Below are 6,572 nucleotides of genomic sequence, written 5' to 3'. Positions count from 1 at the left end.
ACACAGGCGCAGACGTGCAGTAGGGACCCGATGCGAGGATTCTTTTCAGATTAAGACCCTGCGTAAACCTTTTTTACTGTCTCTTGTTGATACACATCCCCCGGGTTTTGCTATAACCAAGGAGGAATCTGGCGTTTTGGCATCGGCCGCGTCAGAAATTTTTGCGCGTACCTGGACACTAGGGGCTTAGGGCATTGTTCTGCCCGTTTTCATAAAGACCGAATACCTTAGGGAGTGTTCGTGTCTCGAGTTAGGCCTTATATGCATCAGCTCCGAATCATGTCTTTGGTCAAATGTTGGGTTTGCCCGGCTCCTATGTTTTGCTGCCTTACGTTCCGCTCTATCGGCTAACGCGGCACCAGGAGAACTACTGCGATTGTGCCCCGGTTCGCCCAGGTGAGCACCTCTGTAGAGAAAGCCGAAAACTAACTGTCATGATATAGCGAGAGACTGTTCAACCACTCGATCGACCATCGGAATGTTTAGAATTCCTCCGCTTTAACGAAGGACCGCTTCCCGGTCAGGCACATACGCGCCCCGAAATTCGGAGAGCGCAGTGCCCCCAAGGGCTATATAGTAACCCCACCATCGAACTCCTATGGCTAAGTGAAAGTGATAAAGCATTATAGTCCGGTTGCCTAGTTTGCTACGCTATCACCTCCTTCACAGGATCAAGACGTTGGATTAAGTGTGAAAATGCACTTTTTTTGCAAACACCCCCGCACTATGTGCATGGGGGCTGAAGCCGAAGACTGCCATCTTTCAGGTTATATACACATATACATTAACGGCCGCACAGGAGGTATTTCAACACTTGAACGCCCAAGTATAAAAAGCCCTTATATTATATTTGAAACATGGTTTCACAAATCATACATGTCATTTGAACATAACGTTTTTCGAGCACCGCGACTCTATTAAACGAGCGCCTTGCAGGATTTCCTCAAAATAGTGCTCGGCTGGTAATTGGCTTCTGTCCGAATCCCGGGATGCAACGTCGGTGGCCTCCATCTCTGCCCAGTATGTTTTGACATGGGCGAGAGCCATCCGTGCACCCTCTATGCACGCCGACGGCTTCATCGCCTTGATATGCGGCACCGCATCAAGGAACCGCTGCACCAAGCCAAAATAACTCTTCGGCTCGGGCCTTTTCGGCCACAGATGAGCCACGACATCCTTCATGGCAAGTTCAGACAACCTATTCATGTCAGCCCACTCGGCTAACTGGTCGGTTAATGAAAGTGGACGCTCCGGACTATGGAATTGTGACCAAAAAAGCTCTTCCATTCCGTGATCCTTTTGGCCCCGAAAGTGTGCGACTGCGTCTGCGGCACTCGCCGCCAAATTCAGATAATCATCCTCCGCACCCCACAACTGGCCCAACTGAGCATACTTCGGATCCGTGAATTTCCTACGCAGCAGAAAAGGCTTTCCAGCCGCAATATCCCCGGCCTGACGTAGCTCCTCCTTTATAGCCCTCGTCGCGGAGCGGGCATCCTTGGCTTCGGCGGTGGCCTTCTTCATGTCCTCTTGCTCCGCTCGGCGTTCTCTTTCAAGAAACTCATAGCGGTCGGTAGCATCCTTCAGCCTCACGGCCATTTCGGCCATTTCCTCCCTGCTTCAGCAGTGAGCAGCCTGTTCAACTTTTAGCTCTTCGGTCGCCTTCAAGGCAGCCGCATTACTTTTTCTGGCTTGCTCCTTGGCTCGGGCAAGCTCCGCCCGAAGGTCCTCCATAGCAGTGGAGCCATCTGCATTAAGCATACATGTTGTAAGGCACGGGCGTCAAGCTCCCTTACAAGGTGTCCGCGGAGAAGCCACATACCTTGTGACTCGTCAAGTCGTTTATTGACCAGCGCGATGTCTGCATCCGCAACGTCAAGTTGCCGCTTCAGTTCGGCAACTCTATCAGTCCGGCTGGCCACCGAACACTCCGCCACCTGAATAGGAAGGGCGACATCTTATAACTGAGATTATGATCCTCGGCACGCTGTCGCTTTTGACAACGTACCGAGTCTCAGGGGCTACTATCTATACAGGGCGCATTCTATGTGCAAAACTGTCAAAAGGTATATCATTTTCGCGTACCTCAAACCCCGTCAGTACACTTCTGACGGCCTCATGCAACCCGCTCTCAGCGGAGGAAATCCTTTCAATCACCATACTCATTAACGTACGGTGATCTTCTGAGATAGACGCCCGCCCGAGCAGATCCTTCAGTTCCTCCGGCCGTACACCAGTTGGTGCCGAACTCTCCGGCCCCGCCGGACTCGGGGAGACCCTCCGCGACGACACCTCAGGGTCGTCCGCCCCGCCTGACGGTGCGGCAGATGGAGGCGTTTCGCTCTCCATCATCTCCGGACGAAGATCCCCCGAAGATGAGCTCTGCTGAGAAGGGCTGAGATCCGAACTACAAGGTAAAACTTCGGTTATCTTCAGAAATAAAAACAGGGATGTCCCTTATTACAAAACTCCCCTTTCTACTTACGGCTCGCTGGAGGGCTGATTCCCTTGGGGAAATAGTGCGGTCGGGGCTTCTCCTGGCGCAGGGCCCTCTGGTGAAGATTTCTTCCCCCGTTTTGAGGCCTTGGCCTCCGGATCTTCAGAAGCGGTCCTCATCTCCCCCTGGAAGGAGGGATTCTCGATCCCCCCTTTCTTGAGAGCCTCCTTAGCGGAGGCGGTAGTTTTCCTGTTTTCCCCTTCGCCCTCTTCCGAAGGCGCAGCCTCCAGCATCTTGATTAACACATGATCCAGCGTGGTCTCAGGGAGGGGGGCGGACACCGTATCAGTTTTGCTTTTGCTATCCACTCTTGTTCAAGGGATAGCTTGTTAAAGGGCAAGTTTATGATAAATGTATGGACAGCATGTCCGGGCACAGGACTACTTACTTGAGTATCCGGGCGATTGCAGCTCAGGCTTGCGTCCTCGGTCAAGTCCGGACACATCTCTTGTGATCCGAAGAACATATTATACATCTACACGGGAGTCGCACCCATGAAGTGTTGGAGAGCTCGCGGTCCCTCCGGATTGAATTCCCACAGGCGGAGGGGGCGACGTTTGCAGGGCAGAAGACGCCAAATCAGCATGACCTGCGCCACTACAACCAGATTGATCTCCCTCTCCTGGAGGTCTCGAATACGGCCCTGCAATAATGGCACATCCTTGGATGGCCCCCAGTCAAGCCCTTTGTTGACCCATGATGCCAGACATTGTGGAGGGCCCGAGCGAAAGGCATGCGGCGCCACCCATCTGGTGCCCCTGGGAGCGGTGATGTAGAACCACTCCTGTTGCCACAAACCAAGCTACTTTTGAAAAAAGCCCTCGGGCCGCGGAGCGTCAGCTCTCTTGCTTATAACTGCCCCTCCGCACTCTGCCTGCCGCTCCTCGATCATCTTCGGCTCCACGTTGAAGGTCTTAAGCCACAATCCGAAGTGAGGAGTGGTGTGGAGGAAGGCTTCGCATACGATAATGAACGATGAGATGTGGAGGATGGACTCCGGATCCAAGTCATGGAATTCCAGCCCATAATAAAACATGAGCCCCCTCACGAAGGGGTCCATCGGGAAGCCTAAACCCCGACGGAAGTGAGACACGAACACCACGCTCTCACCAGGCTCGGGAGTGGGAATGACTTGCCCTTGGGCGGGCAGCCTATGCGAATTTTCGCCGGTTAGATACTTGGCATCTCTCAGCTTTAGCACATCTTCTTCCGTGATGGAAGAGGGCATCCATCAGCCCTGTAGGTCGGAGCCGGACATTGTCAAAGGTCCGAAGCGCCTGAATCTGGAGCCTTGGGTGTTGGAACTCGGGGCGAGGGGCGGATTCGATTGAAGATTGAAGAAAAGGAACAGGCCTTGGTCTCGTTATAAAGGGGTTGAATACCAAGAGCCGTCCCCGTAACCGTTTGGGACTTGCCTTCGATGGAGGAGGCGTGCCAACGGGCGCGGTTGGGTTACCCACGTCCGTATTGATGAGAATCCCGGAATAAGGGGACACGGTCCCTGCTTTGACAAGACGTGCCAAGGAAACCGCTTCGCTAAACGCGCTAAGGTGGGACAATAAAAACGATTCGAGTAAAGGCTTGGCCGTGGTGTGACGTCATGCCGCGGAATACGTCAGCGGATTGAACTTGTGTGAATATTATTCTCTCTACGGTGGAATGTGGAATTTATTTTGCAGAGCCGGACACTATCCTGGTGTTCAAAATCTTCTATGAATTATTCGGAGGAGGAACCCGCCTTGCAATGCCGAAGACAATATTCGCGCCGGACTCGTCGTCATTGAAGCCTGGTTCAGGGGCCACTGAGGGAGTCCTGGACTAGGGGGTGTCCGGATAGCCGAACTATCATCGTTGGTCGGACTCCAAGACTATGAAGATACAAGATTGAAGACTTGGTCCCGTGTCCGGATGGGACTTTCCTTGGCGTGGAAGGCAAGCTTGGCGATACAGATATGTAGATCTCCTACCATTGTAACCGACTCTGTGTAACCCTAGCCCTCTCCGGTGTCTATATAAACCAGAGGGTTTTAGTCCATAGGACGAACAACAATCATACCATAGGCTAGCTTCTAGGGTTTAGCCTCCTTGATCTCGTGGTAGATCTACTCTTGTACTACCCATATCATCAATATTAATCAAGCAGGAGTAGGGTTTTACCTCCACCGAGAGGGACCGAACCTGGGTAAAAACATCGTGTCCCTTGTCTCCTGTTACCATCCGCCTAGACGCACAGTTCGGGACCCCCTACCCGAGATCCGCCGGTTTTGACACCGACAGAGACCAAAGCTCTGATACCAATTGAAAGGATCGAGAAGAGGTGTCTAGAGGGGGGGTGATTAGACACTCAACAAACAAAGTTGGCAGTTTTTAAGTTTTTCAAGTTTGGGTGGAGTTTAAGCATAAGTTTAACCATTCACAATACAAATCAAGCAAGCATGCAAAGAGTATATGAGAAGCGGAAAGTAAAGCATGCAACTTGCAAGAAAGTAAAGGGATGGGATTGGAGTGTGCAAACGCAATTGGAGACACGAATATTATTGGCGTGGTTCCGATAGGTGGTGCTATCGTACATCCACGTTGATGGAGACTTCAACCCACGAAGGGTAACGACTGCATGAGTCCACGGAGGGCTCCACCCACGAAGGGTCCACGAAGAAGCAACCTTGTCTATCCCACCATGTCCATCGCCCATGAAGGACTTGCCTCACTAGGGTAGATCTTCACAAAGTAGGCGATCTCCTTGCCCTTACAAACTCCTTGGTTCACTCCACAATCTTGTCGGAGGCTCCCAAGTGACACCTAACCAATCTAGGAGACACCACTCTCCAAAAGGTAATAGATGGTGTGTTGATGATGAACTCCTTGCTCTTGTGCTTCAAACGATAGTCTCCCCAACACTGAACTCACTCTCATAGGATTGTATTTGGTGGAAAGATGATTTGAGTGGAAAGCACCTTGGGGAAGGCTAGAGATCAAGATTCATATTGTTGGATTGGAATATATGGTATCAACACATGAGTAGGTGGCTCTCTCTCAAAAAATGGGTAATGGAAGTGTAGGCATGATCTGATGGCTTCCCTCACGAATGAGGAGAGGGTGGAGGGGTATATATAGCCTCCACACAAAATCTAACCATTACACACATTATACCAAACTCGGTTGGACCGAATCCGAAAACTCGGTCGGACCAACTCAGTACATATGTGACCGTTAGGCAATTTCGGTGGGACCAATATGATCAACTTGGTGGGACTTATGTGCAAGGGTTAGGGTAAAACCTCATCTTGGTTTGACCGATTACACAACTCGGTGGGACCGATTTGGTAATAAGCAAAACAGAGAGTTGGTCAAGCAAACTCGGTGTGACCGATTACATCTTCTCGGTGCGACCGAAAATATTGCAATAGACAACAGAGAGTTTGCAAGCCCATCTCGGTGAGACCAAGATCCCATCGGTGTGACCGAACTGATTAGGGTTTCTGGCAATGGCTATGTCAAATGAACTCGGTGGCGCCGGATGGATCAAATCGGTGGGGCTGAGTTTGACTTTTGGTTTGGGACATATGTGGATATGAGGAAGTGGTTGAGGGCTTTTGGAGCATATCACTAAGCATTTTGAGCAAGCAAGCTATTAAGCAACACCTCATCCCCTTTTAATAGTATTGGCTTTCCTATAGACTCAATGTGATCTTGGATCACTAAAATAGAAAATGTATAGTCCTGAGCTTTGAGCTTGAGCCAATCCTTTGTCCTTAGCTTCTTGAAGGGGTTCCACATCCTTTTGTCCATGCCACTCCACTGTTGAACTTATCTGAAATATACTAGATGAAAGCATTAGTCCAACAAGAGATATGTTGACATTAATTACCAAAATCACCCAGGGAGCACTTGTGCTTTCAGAAGGTTGAGGATGAGGAGGAGGTGGAAGAGGAGGACGAGGAGGATGTGGGGATGCCGGGGACGTGGATATATAGGCGAAATAGCTTGCCATCCTCGATTCCCTCTGCTTGGAGTTGGATGCGGAAGCGAGACAGCGTCACCGGCAGGAGATGGAGGTGCATCACGCCACGGAGGA

This window comes from Triticum dicoccoides, chromosome 5B, assembly GCF_002162155.2.
Source record: "Triticum dicoccoides isolate Atlit2015 ecotype Zavitan chromosome 5B, WEW_v2.0, whole genome shotgun sequence".
NCBI lineage: Eukaryota > Viridiplantae > Streptophyta > Magnoliopsida > Poales > Poaceae > Triticum > Triticum dicoccoides.
The sequence above is the reverse complement of the archived record's forward strand: the minus strand, read 5'-3'. Positions refer to the sequence as shown.